We start from the raw sequence: 17596 nt of genomic DNA, 5'->3' as shown, positions 1-17596 counted from the left end.
ATATAGTATTATTAACTATAGTCACCATGCTGTACGTTACATTTCCAGTTTGTATCTTTTGACCACCTTCACCCCGTTTCCCCTACCTCCTTGGGAGGTTTCGTAAATCAATTCCCTTCTATTTAATTACACAGGTAATACATGAACATTTAAAAATTTATAAAAGTTTTAAAACATATAGGTATAGCCCTAGACCGTTTGGCTCAGTGGATAGAGCGTCGGCCTGCAGACTGAAGTGTCCCAGGTTCGATTCTGGTCAAGGGCACATACTGGGGTCACATGTCTGGGATTGTGAGCTTGATTCCTAGTAGGGGTCATGCAGGAGGCAGCCAATCAATGATTCTCTCTCATCATTGATGTTTCTATCTCTCCCTTTCCCTTCCTCTCTGAAATCAATAAAAATATTTTAAAAAAAGAAAAAACATAAAGGTAGAGTAAAAGACTTTCTTTTCATTGATTCTAATTTGGTGTCTATTCATTCATACATTTTTTTTGGTGCATTGCACACATACATATAGATCTACAGAAGTTTAAGATTTATTTTGTGTTTATTTTTTTCCACACGTAAATGGAATCATATAGGTAATTATTATTTCACAACTTCTTTTCTTGTCTTGGAGATCATCTATGTCAGAACTGCTGTATTGTGTTCCAAAGTATGAATGTACTGTTATTTTGTAGTCATTCCCCAAATGTTTTAATCCTGTTTTTAATTTTCTCTGTTTTCTGATGGTTTCACATCCTAGGGCCTTGGTAATCCTGGAGAGACTGCCCCTCCCAGGGCTAGCTAATTCCTAGGAATAGTAAACAACTTGCCCATTCAGAGCCCATATCCCCTGCCACCTCCTTTATCTAACTCTCATACACCAAGTCAGTATTTCCCCGGCCCTGAGTCACCCCAGCCAGGTACTGGAGAGCTTGAGACCACCCCTCTAGCCAGAGCCTGCTGACATTTTCAAACCATCCAACCCTAAACTTGTTTAAACTTGCCTACCCTACCCGGCCTGTTCTTGCCGAGGAAACCACATCCAGGCCACGCTTCCCGCCCCCGACCCCCACTCCCGGCTCCTTCTGCCTCCTGACCCGACCCTGGTGCTTGCCCAGTGGCCTCCTGTGGTGGGATATGCCCCCTCCTCTTGGGAACTATAAGCAATAAAACTTCTTTCAATGTCATCGGCCTCACTGTGTTGTCACTCGGGCACCTCTATAAATTAAATCCCAGATACCATTAAAACACTGAATGATGGACATTTAGAGGTTTTCCATTTTTCTCTGTCACAGAAAAAGCTGCAATGATCAATCTCTATATATGCTTCTTTGTACGTGTGTGTGTGTGTGTGTGTGTGTGTGTGTGTTCCTGCAGGAGGTGGAATGCCAGGTGGTAATTACCTAATTGCTCACTGATCTCCTCCCCCGCCCCTCCCAGCCCCTGCTCCCCTTGCCTTATGGGTTTCACAGCTACTGGATCACAGAGCGAACGAGACACCCTCAGAGGTGGTCCTGGAATGGCTTGGTAAGCACCAAAGAGGCTCTGTGGTGTAAGACATCTTCTCTGTCATCAGTCCACCCTGTCCCCCGAATTGCCCCCACTTTGAGTCTTAGCATCACCCGGTCCAGAGAGATGTCCCTGGGAAGTAGAACATAGCCTTGTCAGGGTCGTGCTGCATGGAAAGAACATGGATTTTGGGGTCAGAAGATCTGTCTGCAAGAAGCGGGGCAAGTGACTTCACCTCTGAGTCTTGGCTTCCTCCCCTCCCAGAGCAACTGCCAGAATATATGTCACACGTATAATCTAATAGTGTGTGTACAGCCCTTCGCACACCCGGGTGCTCAGCACAAACACAAAGCCTGCTGTGTATCATCCACGTGCCCCTCCAGATCGGCCTTCCCCCCTCCCCCGGGGAAGCACCTGGGCTTCTCTGCTCTCTGGCTTCCACTTGGGTTTGTCCAGTGGAAACACTGGCAAAAGGCTGGTGTGTAAAGGAAGAGAGAGGGGTCGGGTTTTTATTGCCCTGGCTCCCTCCTGCCCTCTGGGCTGGGTTGACTGAGTTTAGTTCTATCCAAGGCCACACCTTCCCCCTAGAGCTACAGCTCTCACCACTCCTGCCCCTCGCCCTTCAGGCTAAGGGTGGCCAGAGCTTCCTGCTATGGTGCCCCTCCACCCCTTTACCTTGCCAATCCCTTGAGAGCTGAAGGCCCCTCATTAAACTCTCTCTCCAGTTGCCTCTTCCAATGAGCCATCTGGTTCCTGCGGGAACCTTGACTGAAGCAAGGAGCCAGTTTCCCTATTTTTATCAAGGTGCTCTTCTCTGTCCCTCACGCCACCCAGCTGCAGAAAGAAGGTCCCTGAAGGTCTTGAGAAAGACCCCAGTTGAGACGAGAGGCCTGGGAGAGTGTCTGCAGGGCTGCCTGCCCAGCTGAGCCCCACAGGTAGCAGCCCTGATGCCCACATCTTCCTCTTGAACTTTGCAAGATCGGGGTCTTGTCCGCCCAACCCCCTTCCACCAGCCCAGGTGTCCTGACTCACACCAGTGAACTCCTCCAGGACCAACGGAAACCCACATCTTCATTGATCCTGGGAGAGATACAGGCTGGCCAGCAGGAATCCTGAGGTCAGCTCCTCAGGAGGTTCTCTTTCAGGAATTAGTAGTAATAACAACAGTGACCAGATGCTAGCACCTCCTATGTGTCTAGGCACTGTTTTAGAGCTTTTGTTCAATCATTCAGCAAATATTTATTAAGGGTCTATGTGCCGGTACTATTCTATGCTCTGGGCATGCAGCAATAAAGACCTCAGACAGCCCTGGTTAGTTCTTGAACAAGGATATTAAGGTCCAGAAACTTGCCAAGGGCACTCAGCTGGTGAGTGGCTGAGCCAAGATTCAAACCCAGGCTTCCCAGCATCATCTTAGAAAACCACAGGAGGATCAGGTGGCAGCTTGGGAAGAGGCGAATCGAACTGTCGAACTGTCATAGAGAGAGGACCTGAGAGGAGGATGCCTTGAGCGCGGGAGGCTCAAATGTGGGGTCGGGTGTGTGCAAGGCTCCAATCTGTATTCCAGATGCCTGCAGTGACTCAAATATAGGGTCAGGGCCCAGGGTGACACAGCCAGGGAAGGACGCTCTGTGCAACGATGCTCCTACTTATTACTTGTTTGTAATTTCCTTCTTGACGTAAAATTTGTGAGTCATGGCCTCAGAGCTTGTCTGGGTTTCACAATCTACACAGATGATTGCAGACACCGTGCTGTCTCCTGCCAGCACATTTTAACAGCCATCCCCACTCCCCGTACCCATAGGGGATTTCTTCTGGGAGGTTGGTAGAAGCAAGGCAGGGAAAGGTAAGCACAAGACCCCATGCGCCACTCAAGGGCTAGTCGTGCCAAGGGTCTGGAGTGGCAAGGGTCAGAGCTCCCGCTCCCCAAGCCGTGCAGACATCCATTTCGTTGAGCACCTACGAAATGGTGCAGATGGTGGATCAGGTAAAATTGGGCAATATTTAGAACCACAGACCTTGGATCGACTGGATTCAAATTCCAATTCTACCACTTTCTGGCTGTGTGGCTTCAGAAAAGTCACTTCACCTCTCTGAGCCTCAGTGCCCTTATTTGTAATGAGGAAAACAATGATGTCTACCTGACAGGGTTGCTGGGACAGTTAAATGAAGCAATGCATCTAAATGCTTAGAAAAGAACACAGCACATTGTGAGTGAGCAAAAAATGTTATTACCTCCGGGTAATAACACACGACGATGCACACATCACATTTGTAGATTTATAATAGTAATTCAGTTGTAATACAGATGGAGACTCGATTTAATCCTCCACATGTTGCTCTGCAGCATTAACACAGCACCCTCATTAGCGTCAGTCCGCTAGGTACTCACTGCTTTGAGGTCTCTGTTCAAATATCATCTCAGTTCAAATATCGCCTCTTTAGAGGATCTTCTCCAACCGCCCAACCTAATCAGACATGTGCTCTGTCTCTGTATCACCTCCCTTTTTATTGTCATCAAAGAACTTACCATTCTCAGAAATTTTCCTATTGACTTGTTACCTGTTTATGATTAGCTTCTCCCATAAAAAATGTAAGTTTCCATGAGAGCAGAAACCTGACATCCTGGTCCCTCCTCAATTCCCTTTCTTTCTTTCTTCCTTCCTTCCTTCCTTCCTTCCTTCCTTCCTTCCTTCCTTCCTTCCTTCCTTCCTTCCTTCCTTTCTTTCTTTCTTTCTTTCTTTCTTTCTTCCTTTCTCTCTCTTTCTTTCTTCCTTTCTTTCTTTCTTTCTTCCTTTCTTTCTTTCTTTCTTTCTCTCTCTTTCTTTAAAAATATTTTTATTGATTTCAGTGAGGAAAGGAGAGGGAGAGAGAGACAGAAACATCAGTGATGAGAGAGTGTCATTGATCGGCTGCCTCCTGCACCCCCACACTGGGGATTGAGCCGGCAACCCAGCATGTGCCCTGAACAGGAATCGAACCTTGACATCCTGGTTCATAGGTCGATGCTCAACCACTGAGCCACACCGGCTGGGCTCTCCTCAATTCTCAAAGCCAAGTACTATGTCTGGCACATAGTAGGCGCTTAAAAAAAAAAAAACTTGTTCAAAGAACAACTACACATTTGATGTCCCAGCAGCCCTCTTTAGGCACCAGCACCTCCTTTTACCGAGAGAGAGAGGTGACAGAAGCTCAGAGAGACAAGGTGACTGGATGGTGAGCCTCCAGCGTGTTTATTTTAGTCACTGATTTGGCTCTGCTTTGTATCTGAGCTGCGCCCCAGAGAGTGCCGGGACGGGCTGAGGCGGTGACTGTCAGAACTTCTGCCCTCACCGCACCCTGGTAGCACATGGTGTAGAGACAGCATCTTGCCGTAGCGGAAGGCCTGGATCCTAATTCTATCACTGATGCATTGGGCTGCTTCTCCTGACTTTTAGCTTCAGTCTCTCATCTAGAAAATGAAAGAGGTAGTGTAGATGGGAGGGTTTTGTTGTTGTTTTTGAAAAAAATTATGTTTTTATTGATTTTAGAGAGAGAAAAGAACATCGATTGGCTGCCTCCTACATGCACCCTGACCAGGGATTAAACCCACAATCTGGGTATGTGCCCTGACCGGGACTCACACCAGGGACCTTCCAGTGCACAGGATGAGGCTCAACCAACTGAGCCACACTGGCCAGGGCTGTTCTTTGTTTTGATTTTTTTTTTATATATACATTTTTGATATCAGAGAGGAAGGGAGAGGAAGAAAGAGACAGAAACATCAATGATGAGAGAGAATCATTGACTGGCTGCCTCCTGCATGCCCCCCACTGGGGACTGAGCCCACAACCTGAGCATGTGCCCTTGGCTGGAATAGAACCTGGGACCCTTCAGTCCGCAGGCCAACGCTCTATCCACTGAGCCAAACCAGCTAGGGCTGTTTTGATTTTTTAACTGAGATACAATTCACATTCCATAAAAGATCAAGGTTTTTAAAACATTTAGTTGCAGAATCTTTTTTTTCTAAAATTAATTCTATATGAAGATCCAATCTGTAAACCCGATAAAAGGGGCTGTTTGGAGGAGTGGAGGGGTGGCTTAAGAACCCCACCTGCTCAGTGTACCCCTTTCTTCCACCGCGCTCCCCCATCCACACCCTCAGAGGTCCCGAGGCACTTCCACAGAATCCCAGTGCTTGGAGGAACCCAGTTTGAAAACCACTAGACGAGAGTCACTCTTTAGGGTCCCTCCCAAGGTGCAGGAGCCCTGGGGAATGGTGGGGGGCCCCTGCTCCCCCAACTTGCAGATGAGAGTTGTTCCTTGAGCAGCTGTCCAGCTGTGTCCCCAGGGTCATGAGAAAGAAGGCAAGGGCAGGCTCAGGGCGCAGGAAGTAGAGCCGGCCAGCTGGGAGGCAGTGACAGGCGCTGGTACCCTGGCCTCCTGGATGGGCTGGTGACATCACAACCCCAGGAAGCAGCTGCCTGAGAGGCCCTCGCTGTCCCTCGGTCCTTCTCTGGGAAAATCAGCCACCAGCTGCTGCAGTCCTCTCTCACTCGCGGGCTGTTCTGGATTGTCCCCTCCTGAGTCATCTTTGGCAGCGGCAGCCACTTCCTCTCGTTAACAACCTACTAAGTGTCAGACTGCACTGTCCTTGACGGAACAGCCTGTAATTGCATGCATTCCCTTTTATCATTTAATTCAAGGATCACGTCCACGTTACAGTACCATCCCCATCTTATAGGCAATGAACCTGAGGCTCCGAGGAGCAAGGCGGGTCGCACGGTTCACCCACCTGGTAAACGCCACAGCCAGGACTGGCCCTGGTGCTGACGGACTCTGTCTAGGCTCTTTTCGAGAATGATCCCATTGTCAGATTCAAAGCAAGACAATGCCAGGTGGCGTTTTCTTCAGACACGGCAAGGTGGTTGTAAATTTCAAACCCAGGTTTCAAAAAATTCATGGTGATTCCTGGCCTGTTATCCAGACCAAGTCATAGGACGAATGGAAAGGGCTTAGTACTCTGCCTGGCACTCTACGGATGTTAGCCATGACTACGACTCCTCATCTTCCAAAAAAACTAAGGCTCAGAGGAGCAACGTTTCTTAATCAAGACCATAGAACAGGCGGGTGCCAAAGCTAGTCTCTGTGACCCAAAGTCAAAGCTGTTTCTCTTTGAGCCCTGAATTTCTTTTCCTTTAAAAAAATATATTTTTATTTATTTCAGAGAGGAAGGGAGAGGGGGAGAGCGATGCAAACATCAATGATGACAGAGAATCATCGATCGGCTACCTCCTGCACCTCCCTCTCCTCCCCCACTTCCCCGCACCAGGGACTGAGCCTGCAACCTAGGCATGTGCTCTGACTGGGAATCAAATCCTTACCTCCTGTTTCATGGGTCAACGCTCAACCACTGAAGCACACCGGCCAGGCAAGCCCTAAATTTCTTAGCCAGGATTATCCTCCTGCTCAACCCTTGTCTCCTAGAGCTGCCGTAACAAACTTGAAATTTCTCTTCTCACAGTTCTGGAGGCCAACAGTCCAAAATCAAGGTGTCAGCAGGGCCGGTTCCCTCTGGCGGCTCTGAGGGAGAGCCCGTCCATGTCTCTTCTGGCTTGCGCTGGCTGCCAGCAGTCCTTGGTGTTCCTTGGCTCGGAGCTTCAAGACTCCAATCTCTGCCTCTGTCTCCACTTGGCCTCTGCTCTCTCTCAAATCTCACTTTCCTTTCTCTTATAAGGACACTAGTTCTTGGATGTAGGGCTCACCCTAAACACAGGATGTTCTCATTTTGAGATCCTTAACTTAATTACATCTGTAAATACTCTATTTCTAAATAAGGTCACATGCACAGGTACCAGAGTGGGAACTTGGGCATATCTTTGTAGGGGGCATAATTCAACCCACTACATCACCAGTCCATTCAGCAAATCTTCATTGAGCATGAACAATGTGCCAGCCAGGGACATAGCGGGCACGTTGCCTTAATGCTGCCCACACTCTAGTGGGAGAGGCGGACAGTACAGGTAATGGTGGAGTGGTTTCAATAAAGAATATGAAGCCACAAAAGACAGCAACTAATATCTGGGATGAGATGAAGTCGGGAGCCTGATGGATATCCTATCAATCAATAGCTGTTTATTAAGCACCTATTATGTGCAAGGTACTTTAGGGAAACATATATATATTTGGAAAGAAGCAACACAGAGTAGAAGAATGAGCCTGAACTTTGGAAACAGAAAGACCTAAACTTCAGGCTTTCCTCTGTCTGTGCCTCAGTTTCCTCACTTCTAAAATGGGAATACAAAGAGCATTTGCCTCAAAGAATTGTTCTCAGGTTTAAGTGAAACCATCCAAGCATCAGCCAGCAAATATGCATTGAACATTTTCTATGTGCCAGGCACAGAATGTACTGTAAGTGGCTAGCAAAATGCCTGGCATCAGGAAAGCACTTACTAGTAATAAATGTCAGTTCTTATCCTCTTTCCCCTAATTCACAAGTTAGGTAAAAGTTCAGGACAGAAATACAAGAGAGGTCACAAGGCAGGACAGGCTCAAAGCCAAGAAAAGCGCACGAGTTCCGTGCGTTAAGGAATTAGTGAGAACGCGGCCAGATAGGTCTGCCAATGCTTCCTGGGGGACACGGGCTTTGAACCTGACCCTGGAGGACAGGGCAGGAGAAAGGGGAGATTCCAGGTAGGCTTCCTGGTGTGAACATAGGATTGGGCCAACTGGTGACCTTCTGCAGGATTCTGGGGAGCAACCAACTGAAGCATCAGTGAAAGTTAGAAGTTTTCTACATCTATGCCCTGGCTGGGTAGCTCAGTTGGTTAGAGTGTCGCCCCATACACCAAGGTTTCGGGTTCGATCATGAGGCAGGGCACACACAAGGAGCAACCAATGAATGCATAAATAAGTGGAACAACAAATCAATGTTTCTCTCTCTCTCTCTCTCTCTCTCTCTCTCTCTCATCCCTCCCCCCTCTCTCAAATCAATACATAAAATTTTTTAAAAAGTTTCCTAAATCTAAAACAAAAAATCAAGGGTAAGCACAGATGAGAACATACTTAACCATATCACAAGCGTTTGCATTTCTTTAAATGTTGCTCCAAATTTGGTATCACTTTTTATGCAGGACATTTCCTACAGGGAATTGTTTCATACTCTTTTACGATATTTAACTTGTCTGCTTTTCCTATTCAATTCCTATTCCAATTTCCTTGAAGGCAGGGGCTGTATCGTAGCAACAGTACATCTCTGGTGCCTAGCCCAGTGCTTGGTATATAGTAAGTGCTCAATACGCACTGCATTGAATGAATAAATTACTTTTATGTTTCTGTTTGACACAAGAGCACGACACTTTGAATGGTGTGCTAAAATCCGTGTTTCCTGGCCTGGGGCAAGTATAATATTGCTATGCACAGTACGCAAGCCAGGTAGGATTGATTAGTTGGAGACAGCTATGGGAATCACCAGGCCGGAATCTAGTAAGACAGAGCCTTGCTAAACAAAACTTATGAACTCGAGGTCTGTGTTGTAAACCCATTAGGCTCTGTTGCTTTAAACCCAGGTCAGCCAACCAAAGGTAGATGCAAACGACTTTCTTTAAACAAGCCGGCAGCTTGAGACTTGAAATGGAACAGAAAGAGAATTCACAGGACTCAACTTTGTCTTCTGGCTGGAGCCCTGGAGACCTGGGGATGCTGGCGAGGCCAGCTCTGTGTTGAGATAAGAAATGGCAGCTTCTTTAAGGTTTATTTGTTTTTGGAGCCACCAGATCCAGTGGGCGGATCATGCCTTGAAATAGAAGCATCTCAGAAGGCCTGTGAATCATTGCTTAGCGCCGGCCTGCAAGGTTTCATATCCTGTTCTCAGAGTTACCTTGGGTGCTGTGTGTGTGTGTGTGTGTGTGCCCGCGCGTGCGTGTGTATTGTTTCCAGGGTGTTTGCTTAGGATTTGGTCTTGAAACTTTTACTTTCTTTTAATAGCCTTTTTCATAAGCTGGAAGAATGTTTCAAATGGCTTTTGCGAGAAAGTTCAAACCCTGGAATGACTAAGTCTCCGAAAGAATTTGGACTTTGTGAGGGGAATGTGTATTTGGTATGAGTCACCCAGTCACTGATTTCTGCAGTGAGAAGACTTTTTGGAAAGCTTTTCGGTCGACCCCCCTCATTGTACACGTGGGGAAACTGAGGCTCGGGGAGGAAAGGGGCTCTGCCAAGGCCACACAGCATGCAAGTGGGGGTGATGGGACCGGATTCAGCTCTGACTCCTGGAGCCAGCTTCGGGGGTGCGGGAAGCTCTCAAGCGCCCAGCCTACACTTAGCTGGGCCCACCTTCAAGATCAGAAAAGGATCAGAGAGAGAAAAAGGGTTCTGAGGTGTCAGATTGCCGAATACAGGCACAGAAGGATGGGGAAAGAATGAATGGAGGCAGCTTATATGCATTACATCATTTAATTTCCCCCAGATCCTGTTAGAGCAGTGGCTCTCAACCAGGGTTAACGTGACCCTCCAGGGAACATTTGGCAGGGTCTGGAGACGTTTTTCTTGGTCACAGCTTAGGAGGGAGGGTTGCTACTGTCATTTCATGGGTAGAGGCCAGGATGCTGCTAACCATCCTATGATGCTCAAGACCGTGCCCATAACAAAGAATTATCTGACCCTAAATGCCACAATGCCGGGGCTGAGAAATCCTGCCGGAGGGAGGGCATTCTTATATACATCCCCATGTAACAGCCCGAGAAAGCTCAGGCTCCGAAAGTCTACCCACTGCCTCGCCATGAGGTCCTGGGCAAGTTACTTAACCTCTCTGAGCCTCGGTTTCTTCATCCATAAAATGGAGATAGCTTCCACTGTCAATGGCTGTCATGAGGATTAAATAAGTTACTATTTGTAAAGCACCCAGAACAGTGCTCAGCACATATCAAGTATTACATGAGTACTTCATACAAATAAATAGAAACAAAAAATCTTGTTCAGAATGCACAGAAAATAAGTGGAAGAATGGTCATGGGAGCCTGAGGACATTGAAGGGCACAGGGGCTGGAAGATGGGAGACCTTCGGGGGGTGCGGGGCCCTGAGAGCAGGTGAGGCGTGTGGCTGCGATGAAACATCCTACAGCCCCTGGCCATGCGGTTCCTTGGTCGGACAGTGCTACCTTAAATGCCACTGCACCGATTTATGTTAAAGTTGAACTGTTAAACATGATTATCTTTGGCAAGTGTGTCACAGTAAGCCACTCTCCGTCATCAATCATTTCTCAGGCGCTGGCCAGGCAGCTCAGTTGGTTAGAGTGCCGCCCCCATCAGCCATGCCCACACCAGCCAGCACCACCTCAACCAGCCCGGACCAACCATGTGCCCTGCCCACCTGGCCGCTCACTTCAGGACCTGCTCCTGATCCTTCCACCTGCGGATCTGATAGCCCTTTTCCCAGCCTGGGGCTTCTTCCTGCTTTTCTGTTTTGACCCCTAATCCTGTCTTCAATCAGGGCTCAGATTCCTCCACTGGCTGCTGACACCTGCCACCTCGCTGAGGCTGAGCGATTGCCGATTGTTGATTGTTGATTGCTGGGTGCAGCCCCCAAGGCCTAACTGCTTAGCTCCGCTCTCTCAGGGAGCACTGGGCTCTGGGAAGGAGACCAGGAAGAAGTATGAGAACAGAGGGAGAAAAAGCCAAAGCAGGAGTCACCCATGTCTTCGCTCTGCCTGGGACCTACCTTACCCGCCTATTCCTTATAACAGAAGGTGCCATTTTTGGAGCATTTGAAGCTAAGTGTCTTACATACAACAGTTCTCACCAGCTGTACTCCACTCCCCAGCCCCAGATCTCACGGAACTGAAATCAAGCTGTCCGCAGGGCTGTGGCTTTTTCTGGAGGCTCCAGAAAAGAATCCATTTCCTTGTCTTCTCCACCTTCTAGACTAGGCGGCCGACATTCCTTGGTTCCCGGCCCCCTTCTCCATTTGCAAAGCCAGCAACATGGCCCGTCTGTGACCCTGTCTCCACAGCCACATCTCTCGCTCAGACTCTCTTCTGACTCCCTCTTCCCTTCTGAGGGTCCTTGTGATTACATCGGACACAACAAGATAATCCAGGATCAGCTCCCTACTCTAAGATCAGCCGATTAGCAACCTTAATCCCCCTTTGCCATGTAACCCAACATTCACAGGTTCTAGGGATTAGGCTGTACACATCCTTGGAGGCGCCCTTACTGTCCCCACCACATGGACTGACCGGGTGTGATAGGGGCCTGGACAATCCAGCTGGCTCCATCATGCATGAATCCAGGGTCAGTGGGCTGGATCTGTCAACATTTCAAAAGAAGCTGGGAAATCGCATTTTCGGGGGCAGTTTTCCCATTTTGAAATCACTGCGAAAAGCCTGCCCTCCACCCCCACCCCCCCCCACCCCCACCCCCCGCCAACCCCCTCCCCTGGCAAAAAAAACCCAACTCTCATGGACTAGATTTGGCCTGAGGCCACCCAGGTGTGACCTCTGGATCCACCTCCACCCCATCAGCCCTGGTGAGATGAGGAGATGTTCTGGGGCATTTACAGGCTCTGTGGGCCCTGGGGGGATGAGGAACAGCAAGGGCCTGGAGGTGGGAGGGCGTGTGGTCAGGAGCCTAATGGGGACTGGAGGGACTTCCTGGGGGAAAGTTGAGAGGGAGAAGGGACCCACCATTTCCCTGCGGGACCCAGCATCACCTGCAGGAAGCAGCGATGCATTCAAGGGGACAGGAAACCAGGCGGAGGCCAACCTGAAGAAGGCAACCCGCGCGAGGTAGGCTTTATGCCTGGTGGCCTCCGAACAAACCAAGCACACCCTTTCTAATTTCACCAAGTATCGGTTCTTCCCTTCACCCGAAAAAACGAGCAATATTGGCTGGCTGTGGGGAGACTGGCAGACTGCGGGAGGTCTGCGTGGGGGTGGGAAGGAGGTTTTCACCTTATGCCTTTTCATGTGTGTGTTGTTTTTTTTTTAATTTTGAATTGAGTGAAGGAGTTACCTATTTAAAACATTAAACTGAAATCCTTACATTCATTTTGAAATATTTTAAAATGCAATAGTTTACATTCAAGTTGAAATCATGAATGCGGATGTTATAGTGACTCTACTGCACTTCCATAAAGCGGTTATATGAGACCTCATTGCAGGACGGTTTAGAAATGGTGAGATGTTAATACATTTGGCCAATTACTATGGATCTGTTATCTTTTTTTAAACAAGACTTTTTTTTATTGATGAGAGAGAGAGAGAAACGTCGATTTGTTGTTCCACTTATTTATGTATTCACTGGTTGATTCTTTTATGTGGCTGACAGAGGATCGAACCTGCAACCTTGGCATATCGGGATGACGCTCTAACCAACTGGGCGACCCAGCCAGAACCTGGATCTGTTATCCTAACTGATTTTCTTTTCCTTATCCTCACACACCAGATCTTGAATAAATCAGATTGATGTCTTCCTGAGTTCTATTCTATTCCATTCTTCATGGCAAAAGGTTAAGGTTCTAGAGTCAGTCCGCCTGCCCCTTCCACACTGGGTGACATGGAGCAATTTACTTAACCTCTCTCAGCCTCACTTTTCACCTCTGTAAAATGGGGGCAATAATGATATCCACACCTCATGGACTGTTACAAAGAGTCACGAGTTAATGCACTTGAAATGGCACAAAGTCAGTGTCCATAAATGCTGACTCTTATTATCAACTATTTTTACAATTCCTGTTTAACTGTGTTTCTTTTGAGTGGGGGAATTATTACAACTGTAACAACCTAAGACATGTAATGTAGGTGGCATAAAATGAAGTGAATTTCACCTCTGGTGCCCTAACTCCTTGCAACCACCCTTCGAGAGGGGATCATTGCCTCCATTTCCTAGATGGAGGCTTGGAGAAGGTCCGTGATTGTTCAAGCACCCTGAGTTTGGCGATTAGATAGGGGCCTGAACCAGGCTTTCAAGACTCTTAAGTCCCACGACTTTCAACTCAAGTCTGTCCTATGGGGTGAGTAAAAAGAACAGGGTTGAGTGGGAGAGCTGTTTTTTGGTTTGTTAGTTTGGTTCGGGGACAGTCCCTCCTCCTTCGTGGCCTCAGATCCAGTAGATTCCAAGGTGGGGGTCAGGTCAGGGCTCTGGCTCATACTCTGCCCTCAGCTACGGAGCCAAGTTCCTTTTCCCTTGGGACGGAGACAGCGTTGGGGTGGGGGGTGTCAGAGCACGGGGGTTGCTGGGGTGACCCTGGCCAAGCTGCTGCCTGAGCTTTCTCACGAAGGAGGCTCTCCCAGTGTCCCAGGCCCTCTGCCACCTCCCCCTGCCCCCCGGCATCCAAGAAGCAGTCGTTGCAGCTTGAAAACATGTCTGGCATCAGTCTTGTGAGCTAAATGCCCCAGAAAGAGAGGGCACTGCCCAAGCGACCTCCAGGGAGTGGGAGAGCCCAGAGGCCAGGAGCCCAGCTTTGCAGGTTTGAAACCTGGCACCTCCATGTCCCAGCCTCGGCCTTCACCTTTCTGAGGTTTCTGCAACTGTAAAGTGGGGTAATAATAGTATCAAGCACGAAAGTTGTTGGGAGAATTCTCTTCCTTTTTTTAAAGAGCTTCATTGAGATATAATTTACATATCATAAATGCACCGGCTTTAAGTATACAACTCAATGGTTTTTTAGCATATTTACAGAGTTGTGCAACCATCACCACATTAATTTTAGAGTATTTTTATCACCCCCCGCTTTCCTCCAAAAAACCCTTTACCCATTAGCAGTCACTCCGCTTCTTCTTTCCAGCTTTGGGAAACCACTAATGTACTTGCTATAGATTTACCTTTTCTGGAAACTTCTCACAAATGGAATCTTACAACATGTGGTCCTTTGTTTCTTTCTCTTTTCACTTAACATAATTTTTGAGGTCCATCCATGTGTTGCATATGTAAGTATATGCAATATACCACATTTTGTTTATCTGTTCATTAGTGAAGGGAGCTTTGGACTGTTTCCACCTTTTGGCTATAATGAACAATGCAGCCATGAATTTCTCTGTACATTCTTTTTGTTGTTGTTGTTAATCCTCACCCGAGGATATTTAGAGAGTGTGGAAGGGAGAGGAGAGACATAGAGAAACATCGATGTGAGAGAGAGACATCAATGGTTGCCTCCTGCACTCACCCCAACTAGGGCTGGGGAACCTGCAACCACGGTACGTGTCCTTGACCAGAATCAAACCTGGGACCCTTCAGTCCGAGGGCCGACGCTCTATCCACTGTGCCAATCGGCTAGGGCTCTCTGTACATTCTTTAGGTAGACATTTGTTTTTGTTTATTTTGGGAAGATACCTAGATGGATAATTACTAAATCATATGATCAATTTATGCTTAATTATTTAGGAAACTGCCAAACTGTTTTCCATTACCTTCAGCAATGCATGAGGGTTTGTGGAGACATTTAAATGAGTTAATAACATAACTTAGTTTAGTGCCTGGTCTAAATCTTCAATAAATGATGGCTAGTACCCACAGTACTGCTGCCTCCTTTCCTGAAAAGAGAGATCTCAAAGAGACAGTCACTCTGCAGAATTAATGCCCACATTCTGTGTGCTCTTAGCCTGGTATTCAAGGTTCTCCACAAACCCTACCTCCAGCTACTTACCCAGTCTTGGCTAGCATCCACCCCACCCTCTAGCTTCTGCCCAGCCGAGCTGATCAACATCTTTGCTCACACCATTCTCTGTCCTCTCCCTTCCTCCTGACTTTATGTGTTAAAATCCCACCTGGCCTTCAAGACCAAGCTCCGATGTCCTTTCCTAAGGTCTATCTTGGCTTTCTAACTAACTAGATCAGCACTGTCCAATTAGTAACCACTAGCCATATGTGGCTATTGAGCATTTGAAATGTGGCTAGTCTGAACCTCCGGAGGGAGATGTGCTGATGTATAAAATATACACCAGCCCTGGCCGGTGTGGCTCAGTTGGTTGGAGTGTTGTCCCATACACTAGAGGTTGCCAGTTCGATTCCCAGTCAGGGCACATACCCAGATTGTGGGTTTGATTCCAAACTGGGTTGCACGTGGGAGGCAATCAACCGATGTCTCTCTCTCCCTCCCTCTCACTTCCTCTCTCTCTATAAGTAATTAAAGTATTTTTTTCAAATAAAAATAAAAAATACACTCCAAATTTTGATGACTTAGTTGTAATTTTTATTTATTCACACCAGATGGCTATTGTTGTGTTGGCTGTTATTACTGTTTTTATTTGACAATGTAAGGAAAAGGCGGTAAGCCCCCCTAACTAAATAGTCAGGTATCGCATGTTTTAAAAATTATTGTAGCATACCTGCTGAAAATCACTGATTAGATCATCAACATTCTAAAGTTGCTCTTTATCAGGTACCCATTCCTTACAATTTAAAAAAATGTTTTTATTGATTTCAGAGAGAAGAAGGGAGAGGCAGAGAGGGATAGAAACATCAATGGGGAGGGAGAATCATTGATTGGCTGCCTCCTGCAATGGTACTGGGAATCGTACCATGACCTCTTGGTTCATAGGCTGTTCCTCACATTTTTATGTCTGTTATCTGACATAATGCTCAGCACAATTCGGGAGGGTAGATACTATGAATATCTCCTTTTTACAGATAAGGAAACAGAGGGAAGCTGTGACCTCCTCAAGGTCACACAGCTGGACACCAGCAGACTCGGGATTCCAACGCCAAGTCTTCCACGGGATTCTGCTGCATGGACTAGTCAAGCACAAGGCTTTGGGGGTCTCGCTGGGAGGTGTCTTTGGCTGGAATTAGAACAGCTCTGCATGGTAATGAATCATGCTAATCAGGAGCTCTGGCTGAATGCTTGTCTTTTATAAACACAAAACGAGAAGGCAGATTCATTAATAGAAGCAACACATTTGGAATAAATCGGGTCTTGGGATCTGTGGGTGGAAGAAAAGGTGGAGGGCGACTCCTGATCTAAGCAACTACTTCGTTTTACAGGTGGGGACACTGAGGCCCGAAGAGGAGGAAGGACGTGCCCAGGGCTGTCGGACAGCGGCAAACGCTGGCTTCCAGGACCCCAGGCCGAGCTTCCCCACGTGCGCCTCGCTGTCTCGGCAGGGATGGCCCCAGCCCCCAGCCCCCTGGAAGCCCTTTGTCTTGAACCAGCCCCTTTCCTCCCTCAAGCCTGCGGGTCCCAAGGACTAGAAAGGAGGGGCCCGGGAGACCCAGCCCATTTCCCATCAGGGTCCCAAGGCCACCATCCGGTCCTGGGCCAGGAATTCCTTTCAGAGGCTGAATTCAACCGAGCCGAAAATAATGCTGAACCCTGGGAGGCCTCCAAGAGCCCCTGTGTCAACTCAACCCCGGCCTAGGGGGCCAGGCCTCCCCAAGTCTCCCTGGGGCTTTCTGGGCTCCCCGCAGACTTCCCCTGCCAGCTCCCACCTGCACTCACACGTGTGTAGAGCCAGGGATGTTTCCACAAACCGCCCACATCCCAGGTGCCCGCTTCCCAGCTCCCACCCCCGGGAGAGAGAGGGACAGAGATGCTAGATGCGGCCGCAGCCCCGCGCGCCGGCCGCGGAGAACGGCAGCCGGAGGCCCGGGACACACACAGAGGCCGGGAGCGTGTCCGAGACAAAGAGGGAAGATCAAGGATGGACGTTTAGATCAAGATAACGGGACGGAGACAGAGAGAACAGGGATGAGAAAAAGGGGAGCAAGAGGGGGCTCGCGAACAGGAAAATTAGGAGAAGCGAAATAGGAAGAGGGTAGAGAAATTAGAGTTTGAGAAAACTGACTGTGGGGAGAGCGAAGGGGAGAGAGACTGGGAACCAGCGCGCGAGGAGAAGCTGGGCGAGCAGGGGGCGCGGCCGGGCGGCGCCGGGGCCGCGGGGGACTCGGGGTCCCGGCGGCGGACCCTCCTCCCGGCGGCTCGCCCCGCCGCGCCGGTCCCAGCAGCCGCATTCCTCCGGGTTTCCCACACACTCGCCATCAAAGAGCCCAAAGCGCCGGCGTTCCCGCGCCCCTCCCCCGCCAGGGCCCGAGCAGCTATTTTTCACCCCCTCCTGGTCTTTAATCTGTTGTGGGGAAAGAAAGCGGCTTTTGTTGGGCGAGGGGCTGCGCGGGGGCGGGAAGGGGCGC

Source organism: Myotis lucifugus, unplaced genomic scaffold, assembly GCF_000147115.1.
Source record: "Myotis lucifugus unplaced genomic scaffold, Myoluc2.0 scaffold_128, whole genome shotgun sequence".
Classification (NCBI taxonomy): domain Eukaryota; kingdom Metazoa; phylum Chordata; class Mammalia; order Chiroptera; family Vespertilionidae; genus Myotis; species Myotis lucifugus.
Note: the sequence above shows the minus strand (reverse complement) of the source record.